Genomic DNA, 12,890 nt, shown 5'->3' on the forward strand with positions numbered 1-12,890 from the left:
GTGTGTGTGTGGAGAAGTTTCTGTCTTTTAAAAGATCTTCTCCATTATTCCTTTTGGAAAATATATTCTGTCTTTTTAATATTCCCCAAAATATTTCTTTCTCTGAATTCATCCCACAACAACATTCAAGAGATTGACTTCACATAATAGACTGTAATCTTCTGGTCTTTTCCTTAAAAAAACAACCCTTAATTTGTTCTGTATGACATATATTATAGAAACATACAGGCTACAATTCATTTAATTACCTTTGTTTTGTGCTATTCTAAGCCTTCCAATAGTTTCTTCCTTATGCTCTTTCTGTTGCCATTTTTTCCCCAATCAGTATGTATAAAAAGATTTCCTTCTTATGTGGAAGTAATTATTAACATGCTAAAAAGGGGATCCCTGAGTGAAATGTTTACAGCATCAAGATGGCAGTTGTAGGTGTGTGGAATTCAAAATGCCTGTTCAAGGTGTATAGATATTACAGCTTGATTAAATGAAGTTTATGTCCCAGCTTAAAAGCCTTATAGGTTAACCAAGTTCAGAAGTGTTCTTTGAAGTGTGGGGTCTTTTTTCAAGTTATCTCAGTTATCTTATCCCATATTTAGGTGGAAGTCAGGTGAAAATAAAAAGACATGAGTAAAGAGTAAGTTTTCAAAATGAAAGATGCTTTCACAAACTGATTTTAACAGTCTGTTCTCCTTTTACTTCATTACACAATATATTTCTATTAAGTTTAATCAGTAAAATGCAAACTTCCATCCATCCATTTCATCATAAAGTATGTCTTCAAATAATACATAGAGGAGAGTTCTGTAATATTTCCATTTCAAACATCACAACTTGATCACACTCCTCTCACATTCCTTATAATTTATATAAATTAAGTATTCAGTTCAATTTATTATTACAGCCAAAGACCACACATAAATCAAACATCCAAATAAAACCAAACTAAACAGAACCATCACAAGAGGGCATAGCAAGGTCTGCCTAGTTTTACAGGCAGTATATCAAAAACAAGCTATCTTCAGAAAAATGAATCATACTGACCTGACAATAAAAATACAATGAGTATAGTCTAAAATTGGATAAAACACGTAATAAAATCAATTATAAAAGATTATTAAAAAGATCTAAAACGATTATTTATGTTTCTGGTGAATCCCTAATGCTGCTGCACAGAATCTGGCCACCTGCGCCATGATCTCTGCCTGCTCATCCTAAAGCAGCCACTGGAGATAAATAATTTCTGAACCACCAGGATACCTATCAATTATGGGGAGGATAGGTTTTTTCCAAATGGCTGTGTAGAAGGAACATCAAAGGAGTATGTGTCCAATGGTCTCCACCTCTCCTGAGCCACAGGAGGAGAGTCTTTCAGACAGTGGTGTCTTTTTGTACTTGCCATACAGGATGGCCGATGGAAATGCATGGCACCGTGCAAGCGAGAATGCTTTCCAGTGGTTTACTGACTCCAACTGACTAAGATACCTGGCAGGTGTAACCACATATCTAATAGAGTCTGGAGCCAGAAACAGCAGAGCTATATCTAAGTCCACTTGCCTCTCAATATCCTCTACCCTTTGACACAAGGTTTGTTTTGCTTGGTCATAGTTCAGTTTGAGAATTGAGGCTGACGAGAAGCCTAGTTTGGCAAGGTTGGACTCGACTGCCTTGATCCATGAAGAGGAAAATTTATCTTGTAGAATTAATGGAGCAAGACCTTGTGGAAAGCAATTAAGCCTTAGCCAGATGTTTAAGGAAGCTATACAGATTCTTGCTTTGACTTTTAACAATCCTGTCTCCAGGCGCAGAAGTGCATTAGGAACACAGCGCGACATCTGGAGAATTGTTCTGATAAATTTGGATTGAACTCTTTCTAGTGGTGTAAAACATGAAGCTGAGGATCCGAGCAAGGTCTTGTAGAGAAACTGTGCTAGCGACTTGGCCAGAAAGAGCTTAATTCCAGCTGGAACATAGTGTCCTCCCTTTGTGCGAAAAAAATTAAGAATGGCATTTGCTGATCATTGGCCAGAGGTAGCCGCATATTCTCCATGGGCTTTTTGTGAGCCAGTGGCATGGATAACCACCCCTAGGTACTTAAAGGTGGTTACCTGCTCTATTTTGTGGCTATTTAAATACCATGTGTACCATTTTGGCCTTTTTGCAAAAGCCATAACCTTTGTTTTCTCATAATTTATGTCCAGTTTATTATATTTGCAATACTGGACAAGGCTCGCAAGGCTCTTTTAAGGCCAACTGGAGTCCTGGAGAGAATCACAGCATCATCTGCATAGAGCAGCAGAGCAATGATTCAGTCACCTATTTTTGGGGAGTGGTAATTTGGATTATTTAACCATTTTACCATATCATTTATGTAAAAATTGAAGAGCAAGGGGGCCAAAATGGATCCCTGTTTAACCCCCTTTTGAGTTTCAACTGATCTCAAGAGAGGCCCTTGCATATTATACCTCACCTTGAGGGATGTTTTGGTATGTAAGGCACGTAACAGATGGAGGAGTCTGTGATCAATTGAGGCAGCTTCCAACTTCTCCCATAGCTTAGTCCTTGTAACCGTGTCAAAAGCTGCCTTAAGATCTCTAATGGCAGCATATACAGGTACAGATACAGGTCTATCTGATGCATATTTTTCAATTAAATGATGAAGAACTAAGCAAGGGAGGAGCCAAGAAGGTGGACAGACAGCAAAGTCTGTAAAGAGCTCCTCCAAAAGTAAAAGCTTTCTTTTCTTTTCTTTTTATTTTAACTTTTTAACCTTTTAACATTGCATTTTTAACCTACCCATTTTTAACTTATTTTAACCCATTTTTAACCTATTTCTAAACCTGTTTTAACCCTTGTTTGACTTTTTATAATACTCAAAGACTTTTTACAAAGGATATATACTGGAGAGGCTACCATTGTTTTACCTACATTTTAACAACTCTACAAGCCAGGATTACCAAGAATGGGGAAAAGGAGAAAGAGACACACGGCAGCACAGAGTTCTTCCAAGCCACTGAAGCAGCAGAAAATGGAAGATTTCACTGCAAATAGACAGCCTGCTTCAGTAACTCATCTGTATGTGACTCATTGGAATGGGATTTGCAAACTGAACTTGAAAGCAAACAGCATAGAGAACTTTCTGTTTCTCTCACAGAAAATAGCTCCTCTCCCTGGAATTCAGCACCTGCTTTTCCTGCACAGGATGGGATAGTAACAAACTTAGTAAGGGAGAATGAAACAGATCTGCTTTTCAGACAATGTTTATAAATTAAGTAAATTAACACAAATTGTTCCAGTCTGGTTTATCAAACAACAGTTTGGCAGTGAAGTCTAAAACTTGCTGAAACAAGGGTGTATAAACTTAATATTTTATCTAAGGCTGATTTTTGAAGGATAAATGTACTTCCCTTAGTTCTCCTAAATTTACACCACACATTAGTGTGAAAATGATGCCTACCAACATAGCAGATTTGGGGCTATATTTTTCTGTTGCACTTTCTGAACAGTAGTTGTATCTGGAGCAATTACTGTCCATAAAAGTGTCTCATTTCCTGCTTGACTATTTAGAAATACTGAGAGTTATACACTGTATGATAACAGTTAAAATGCAAAGAGCAGTCATTATACCAGCAAATGGTATAGGTTCTCCTACTTGAGCAGGGGGCTGGACTAGAAGACCTGCTTGATCCCTTCCAGCTCTATTCTAGTTAAATCTTTAAAAGGGATCATAGAAAATGGAAAAAAAACCACAATAATGCAGCGTTTGTATTCTCTATGGGCCATGATAACACCACTTCCGAAGTGATATATTTAAGAAGTATCTTTTTTTCTCCTCAAAACTTTATTAAATTTAGGAAATATAAAAAAGCAAAGAAAGAGGGAGAGGTACAGTACAGAAAAAGCAAAAATGTGGTGAGCAGACAAAAAGGGAAAAAAGCTATAGAAACATAGTTTCCTACTGTCTTTGATACAGATAAAATCCTAAAAATCAATGACCTCTTGAACTTAAAATAACCCATAACAGCTCTATTATCAAAAACAAATGTAATTATCAAAACCCAAGATTAAAATTTCATTTCTTTCCTTTTCAAATAAATTTCCTTATCTCTGCCAATTTCTTTAATTTCATGATTCATTCTTCCATTATGGATATATGTGAGTCCTCCCATCTCTGCGCACAGAGAAGTCTCGCTGTTGTTATATATAAGAACAAAGTTCATTCTTATTTTTTCCCCAATCTGTTTGTCCCTCAAACCTAAAAGAAAAGTCTCTGAGTTCAGCTGCACATTCAGTTTAAGAATTCTCTGAGTTAAAACATTGCACATATTTGATTCCAATAGATCTTAGCTTTCTTACATGTTCACTAAATTAGTATAAGATGTAGCCTACTAAAGCTGTTCAGAATATATAAGAAAGGCATGTTGTGGCACCTTTACCTGTGAAGCCATGTGTTGTAGCACACTCTTATTCCTTTCAGCCCAATGAAATGTTGGAAGAAAATCATGCAAAGTGTGCTTAGTCATCAGTAAGATACAGTAAATCTCCAAAAAATAGTTCAAAACAGGAGTAAATGTGGTGTGGTGAAGAAGAAGGCAACAGAAATAAAACTGGATTGTAGAGAAGAACATTCAGAAGAAGAAAAAATCCCCACTGCATATATTGGAAGAAGTTGAGCAGCAGTTTGGAATGCTGTAGATTCCTTATGAAGTTATTTACTCAAAAATGTGGATTTTAAAGTCAGGTTATTCTGAGAAGTTGACCTTCAAGTGGCCACTTTTAAACAAAGACCTCAGGGTAATGTAGAACTAAATAACATCAAATTTAGCTTCCATTAGCTAAGGCATTTAATTTAATTAAAATATACAAGAAGGTTGACAAGACATTTGAACATTATCTGGAGAATCATTTTTGTTTTCTGTTTTTTTTAAAAACACTCCAGAAGTACCTTGATATTTTAGTGGTTATTCATGGGTTAAGATACAGAGCTAAGGTAGTACACAAAGTTTATGAATACAATAGATCATTTTGTCTACAAAACCAGAGCAATCAGTAATGCAGTGTATTATTTCTCCCTCAGGCACAATTAGGCTAATAATCAAATTAATCTCAGCATTGAAATGTGCCTGGAAAAAAGTGATTTCACTGTAAGAAAGAACAAATTGGAGATAAAAATATTCATTAGCTCATTTTAAACTGAAATCTAAAAATGGAAGACTGATGAACTACAAACTAATTTAACTTCTTCAGAGCTCTATCTACCTGTAAGTGCCATAACTTTTCTAAAGTATTACAGCGATGCTCACTTATCAGCAATTCATTATTTTTTTCTTAAAATCAAGACAGTTTGTAATCTGAGTTTGCTTATGACACATCTTTTAATTTGAGCAAGAAAATAAGTAAGTCTACCCAGTAAAAATATATATGGTCCCACTCAGCAGGAGAATGAGCATTAAGCATCAGCAGAACTTGCTTAGAATACTTTAAAGTAAATTAAAGCAGTATATACTGTTATCCATTAGATCATTCTTTCCTATTACCATTGTTTTTACTCACTAGAACTGAGCTCCAATTTTTCTTAAGTACCTTTTGGAGAAAGGTCATTGTTTTATCCAACAGAAGTCCTTCTTACCAAATATGATATACAAAATTTATTTCTTAACTTTCTCAGAATGCACAAAAATGTTATTTAGTAAATGGCCAATTGCATCTTTTCTTCATTTTCATGGGAATGCTTTAAATTTTCTGAGATGAGGCGATGTTTGTCTAGATGATCTTCAAGGTACATCCCAATCCTTTCAGTTTATAATTCTATTATTTATTAAAATTGTATGCCACTCATCTCATCTCATCTCATCTCATCTCAGTGAATCTACGTGACTTATAATCAAGAAACACAACAAGATGCAACATTAAAACAATAAATATTAACACTAAAATTGATCACTGCAGATGAGGGCTGTAGCCAAGAAATTAAAAGACGCCTGCTCCTGGGGAGGAAAGCCATGGCAAATCTAGACAGCACACTAAAAAGCAGAGACATCACCCTGTCAACAAAAGTGTGTATAGTTAAGGCTATGGTCTTCCCAGTTGCAATGTATGGCAGTGAAAGTTGGACCATAAAAAGGCTAAGCGCCAAAGAATTGAGGCCTTTGAACTATGGTGCTGGAGAAGACTCCCTCAAGTCCCTTGGACTGCAAGGCGATCAAACCGGTCAGTCCTAGAGGAGATCAACCCTGACTGCTCTTTAGAAGGCCAGATCCTGAAGCTAAAACTCAAATACTTTGGCCACCAAATGAGAAGGAAAGACTCACTGGAGAAGAGCCTAATGCTGGGAAAGATTGAGGGCAATAGAAGAAGGGGACAACAGAGAATGAGGTGGCTGGATGGAGTCACTGAAGCAGTAGGCATGAGCTTAAATGGACTTAAGAAGATGGTAGAGGACAGGAAGGCCTGGAGGAACATTGTCCATGGGGTCGCGATAGGTCAGACATGACTTCGCAGCTAACAACAACAACAACAAAGGAAGGGAACAAGATGCACATGGGGAGGAGGTGGGGGTCCTATCTTAGTCCATTAACCACTTCCAGAATGACACACCCCCATTGGGGCCATAAGCCAGCTGGCAGACCCGGCATCCTTTTGTAAAGCAAAGGGTAAATGCAGATCTCACCTCTGGGCCCTATATTCCAGAGGGCACAAGCTGCGGCAGAAAAAGCTCTTCTCCTGGACCCACCAGCCAGACTTCCTTGACCAAGAGGGTCTAAAGCATGACTCTTTAACCGATGTGGGTGGTATGAACCAATCCCACTGGGGTGAGACGGTTCCTCAGAATGATGCTTCACTCTATTACATTCCCCTTACCTACTATTTATGGAGGATCAGCAGAAGCAACATCCATTGGCAACACTAAAGGATGTTGGGAGCATGCACACTGAGAACATTTCCCCCCCACAAAAAAAAAAAAAAACCCTGACACCTTCATCAGAACCTTTGCTCAGAAGAGCATGTCCCAAGCTGAACTAAGCCTGGGGACAATTTCCCTGTTGCTTCTTACTTGAATAGCCATGAACAAATTATCTCTGCTTTGTTCCACTTATCAATAGCATAAGAATATTTTAAAATATTGCTTTTCTGATTCAAATGCACAGAAAAAGTGACTGGAAAAGTTAATGGCTCAACTTTGTAATTTACAGAGAAAGGCAATGAAAGCTTATTCACCATGGCAAATTAATCAAGTGAAATTAGTCCTGATTACTTTTTTATATGAAAAGGAATATTAAAAAAGGAATAAGTGCATAGGATCTCAGCTAGTGCCCAAGAATGCTGTAGGGTCAACAATCTTTCTTGCACTAGGCAGATTTGCTATTGGCCCTATTTCAAAATATTCAACCCTTTTTTCCTTAGATGATCTACTGTATAGGACTTGTGTCAGACTGATGTAAGACTGCACTGCATTTATGTTGTAAGAACTGCTACAGAGCAGTAGGATTATTATCACTCAATTCATTATTCTTTTTTGCTTGTTAAATGCGATTTGGTGCAAAATTCTATATATAACATTTATGGAATGTCTGATCTGGAAAGCTAATGTAGTTTATTAAGGAAAATCAAAATTACTGGAATTTAATATAATGCAAACACTAGCAACAGAAAACAATCCAATGAGTGTCTTGAACTTCAAAAGAGCTGACGTTAACAAACTCAGAGAGAACCTAGGAAAGATCCCATGGATTAAAATCCTAAAGGGGAAAACAACCCCTGGGAAACTCTGAAAAATGTGGTCATAAAAGCCCATACCAGCACAATACCACTAAAAAAGAAAAACAAGAAATTCAAGAAGAAACCAGCACGGCTCTATAAAGATCTCTCTGACAAACTGAAAGACAAAAAAGACAAATACAAAAATTGGAAAGGGGGGCACATAACTAAGGCCAATTATCAGCAGACAGCCAGAACATGTAAAACTGAAGTCAGGAAAACAAAGGCCCAGAATGAAGAAAGACTTGCAACAGAAATCAAGGACAATAAAAAAAGTTTCTTCCAACATATTAACAACAAGAAAAAATTCAAGGAAACTGTAGGTCCAGTCAAGAGAGAAGATGGCAAGGAAGTAACAGGCAACAGGGAGAAAGCAGAGCAACTTAACTTATACTTGGCATCAGTCTTCACACACACACACACAAAAATTATAGCCCAATATACCAAAAAAAAACCCCACTGCAAAAGACAAATTAGAAACAAAAAAAAACAAAAAAAAACAAGAAAATGGTAAGAGAACACCTCTCTGACCTCGATGAATATAAATCACTGGGACCCAACAGATTACACCCCAGAGTTCTGAAAGAGCTGGCAGATGTTATCTCAGAACCATTGCACCACATCTTTCAAAAATTGTGGAGCACCGGGGAAGCGCCTGAGGATTGGAAAATGGCTGATGTGGTTCACATCTTCAAGAAAGGGGGGGGGAAATCGGACCCAGGAAACCATACAGCAATCAGTTTTAACATCAATACCTGGGAAGATCCTAGAAAAGATAATCAAAAAACAGATCTGTGAACAACTAGAAGCAAACAAAGTAGCCAGCACATCATGCCAAACCAATCTTATTTCATTCTTCAACAAAGTGACTAAACTAATAGAGCAGTGAAATACTGTGGATGTAGTATACTTAGACTTCAGTAAGGCATTTGATAAAATAGACCACAATCTACTCCTTGGTAAGCTAGAAAAAGGTGGAATAGACAACATCACCACCAGATGGATCTGTAGCTGGCTGACAAACAATACTCAACAAGTAGTCCTCAACAGCACTACATCCACATGGAGAGAAGTAAGCAGTGGGGTACCACAAGGTTCTGTCTTAGGCCCAGTACTCTGCAAAATATTCATCAATGAACTTAGATGAGAGAATTGAAGGGAACTCATCAAATTTGCAGATGACACCAAACTGGCAAGAGTAGGCAACACCCCAGAAGAGAAACTCAGGATCCAAAAAGATCTTGACAAACTTGAATAATGGGCCCTATCCAACAAAATGAGTTTCAATGTGGAGAAAAACAAAGTTTTACATTAAAGCAGGAAAATCGAAGGTACAAGTACAGATTGGGCAAGACCTGGCTTAAAAGCAGTAACTGAGACGGACCTTGGAGTCCTAGTGAACGATCAGTTAACCATAAGCCACCAGTGTGTAGCCAAAAAAGCTAATACAATCCTGGGTTGTATAAACAGGCATAGAATCAAGATCACATGGGGTATTAGTACTGCTTTATAAAACCCTAGTAAGGCCACACCTGGAATACTGCAGCCAATTTTGGTCACCATATCACAAAAAAGATGAGAGTATGGGAAAAATTCAGAGAAGAGCCATCATAGTAAAAGTTATCCTTGGATATTACAAAATGTATTTGCCAAATACCCCACATCTAGAAGAACCTCCTTCAACAACTTCACTGAAAAGCCTTATTTACCTAGTCTACTGAAGTGTTTCTTAAATTTCCTAATTCTATGCAAAGAAAACTCAGTTATTTTAATTAATCCATGTTATGCAAGAGGACCATTAGTATTTTCGCAGGAGAGATAGCTTACTAGACATGTCTGTGGAGATTCTTACCAGAACATCCACCACTTCTGATTTCTTGAAAGAAGGTCCTTCCTCACTGCTAAATTGAAGTGCTTCTTACCCCATCCTTTAACCATCTGAAAACTCTGCCAACAGTCAACTTGCTTTTCTACTGTCAATCATTAACCTGCCTCAGTGGTCTCTATTCCAAGTCATTTTATTTTCACCAAGGTAATGGAGGACCAAGCCTATTAGAGAATGATTTAGAAATAAACATGAAGCTGTATTTGGGGGGAGGGAAGGAGGGAGAATGTTGTTTTATTTTTAGTTAAGATTGAATTCAGGCTTTCTCAAAGCTGGAGATGAGAAAGGCATCTTATATGGATATGGTGAAAAAATATGTTGCCATGAAAAATTGTAGAGAAATTAAGGTGCATGTGGGAGAAGTCTCTGATCATTCAAAGGTTTTTAAATGGAGATAAGCATTCTATTACTTCACCCCATTACAAACCTGATATTATGTCGTGGGCTCTGATGAGCAGGAACGAGAACACGCAGAGGAGTACAGACAAACACATACTTTATTTAAGCAGAAACTGTACTGAGAGATTGGAGTCACCCTGCCACAATATATAGCCAGGCACTATATGGTATTAACCAATCGGATTGAAGCTATACTTGCCGCCCAAAGTAGACCAATAGCAGGACTGGCGACGTCCTGTCTGAGTTGTTGGAGAACCGTTAGTTCTGCAGCAAAGCATGTGGTGATATTCCAAAAGCCCAGTACATAACACCTGACACATACAATTTAATGCTGCTGGTACTTCTTCCATCAGTGTACAGTATTTTCTATTGTCTGTAATCATTTTCAACATTGTCATATTGTACATGCTTCTTAATGCTAGAAAATGCATTCATCTTAAAATATATATTTATCTTAAAATTCAAGGTCTTTTCCTGCTAGGCAAGATGGAACATCTGCCACAAATACCCTTTTACATTTTAAACCTAACAAAAATACTGACAGCATTCCTAGGTAAATGGTTTTTAAACATAACTGTATAAAAATGTTAAAATTATAAAAAAAATATCTCTGAGCTGGCAGTTGGCATATCCTCAGTCTATATTTCTGCATTCATGCATGGCAAGCCTTTGCATTCCTCAGTGTATTTTTATATGCACCTATAGCTTTGTATATGGGGATAATATAAAATATTCCAGAAAATAATGCGATAGATCCTATTTTAGTCAAAAACTATAGGTTAGAGCCTGAAAATTAAGCATACTTTATTTTTAAATATCTGGTTAGTACATTTACATAACTTGTAATTATTCTTTTTCTATACCGCATTTTGTATCCCATTCTGACAGTAGATTTCCACCAGATGAGAATATTTATCCTGACCCCTTTTCCTATTCAATGCACCCATTCAACTATGTGTTCAAACATATAGGAAACCAAGTGCAGAGAAAAGAAGAAATATGTAGACTATGGACCAAGCCTTAAATGCATGGACATCCAGATTAATAATTTAGCCTTTCACACTGAACATGTAAAGTGAGGGTAATTTTAAAAAGCTACACAGACAATAGTTAATCTCTTCCCCTATTAGCATCAGCTCAATACACCTCAGGGCTCTTTTATAACTTAAATTACTTGTCATAGAATTGTCATAATTGCTAGGTTAAATTCTGAAAAAATACAGTGTTAGGATACTTCAGTAAGAGCGTATCTATTTCAACTAGGAGTTTAGTAGTCATAATACTATAAATGTGAAAAACAAGTGGAGAGAAAAAATGTGTAAGTTGCAGCACCAAAAATTTGCTCTTGAATTTCAGTGGTAACATTTTATATTGGGAAGCTATGAATAGGGGATTTTGGATGCTGTAAATAAAAATTGCTATGTCCTTCTCAACTCTCTTTCCCTCTTCTACCTTGTGCCCAAAGTAAATAGTCCTAAACATTCCTCAGATAAGAAAACTGCTTGGAAGTTTTCCTAAGTTTTCCTTATTTATCAATTAGTAGAATGATGTGAGATCCATCACTGTGAAATTTCCAGCTTTTTCATCTCAGTGGTATATGTAATTCTGTCACTTCATGGAAGTAAAAAAAAAGTGCTATAAAAAAGGATTTCTTTAAGGCTTTATAAACACAAGGATATTTTTCTTCCAGATGTGGCCTACATAATTTCCCCTTCTATTAAAATAAATTCAAATTCCTGATTTGGGCTAGTTCCATATGTACCTTAAATATAACAAATTTGGGTCCAAATCCAATACTAATTTTAATACTGAAAATGTTCAACTTAAATTACTAATGTATTTTTTCAGGCATAATTCCGAGCTGTAAATAATCCAAGAACAGTAGTTCTTAGAATCAATTTGTATTTTAAATGCTTTTTTGGACATGTTATTGAGCTTGGCTATAGGCCCTGGATTGTGGATATAGTCCTTGGGGCAACCAACATCCCCACAGAGAACTTCCTTGGGTCTTCTTTAATAACCTGGCCCACAGATTATTTTCCTTTGTAATTAAAATATTTAATTAAGGTAGAATTAAGAGACTAGTTTCAAGCATACTCCATTTCCAAAGATTTTTCTGAGCCCAACGTATACTCTAGATAAGAGTTTCTCAACCTTGGCCACTTTAAGAGGTGTAGACTTCAACTCCCAGAATTCCCCAGCCAGCTACATACCTCTTAAAGTGGCCAAAGTTGGGAAACACTAATCTAGGAATTCTTAGAAAATAAAGCTAAGGGGGCTTGCTCTATTTGAATTTCTCCCAACTGCCTAAAGAAAGTAAGTTCAAAGCATGGTGGGAAGTTAAAGAATATGGTGGCAATCAAACTCAGTTCTGCCTTTGGATGATGATGATGATGATGATGATGCTTAGTGACTAACCATGCCCACCTTTGCAGCCCTTTTGTGGGCATCTCCAGATCAAATATGCCATCAGAAAAATATTAGAAATTCCTTCTTTAAGCTGTTATCTACCAGGGTCCTTAATGAAAGTAACTCATAATTCATTACTTGTGTCCACCACACCCCAATTTATGTATGGTAAAGTATTAGAAAGCTTATTATTAGGTTTTCTGGCTCATGCTCATGAGTTACAGGACATACAGGACTACCATGTTTGGATTTTTCAAAAAATAAGTGTTTACTGCATACCTTAAAATAAAGTTAATTATTTCCTTTTAATTATAATTGTTACTATTACTTTTACTTAATCATGCATACACACATAGGTGGTTGCATGTATAAAGGAAAATTACATTGGTTTTTGAAATGTGAAGATTGAAGTGTCTTCCTCCTCCACATAGACACATTTTTTATT

General features: G+C 36.7%; 1 protein-coding gene across 1 annotated transcript in view; it reads right to left on the minus strand.

The window, feature by feature from the left end:
- Window positions 1-12,890, minus strand: part of GABRG3 (gamma-aminobutyric acid type A receptor subunit gamma3) — a gene marked incomplete at both ends in the record, with an annotated part of 671,827 nt that overhangs the window by 440,010 nt on the left and 218,927 nt on the right. The window lies entirely within an intron of this gene.

Source organism: Vipera berus, assembly GCF_964194415.1.
Source record: "Vipera berus genome assembly, chromosome: 4".
NCBI classification, from domain to species: Eukaryota; Metazoa; Chordata; class Lepidosauria; order Squamata; family Viperidae; genus Vipera; species Vipera berus.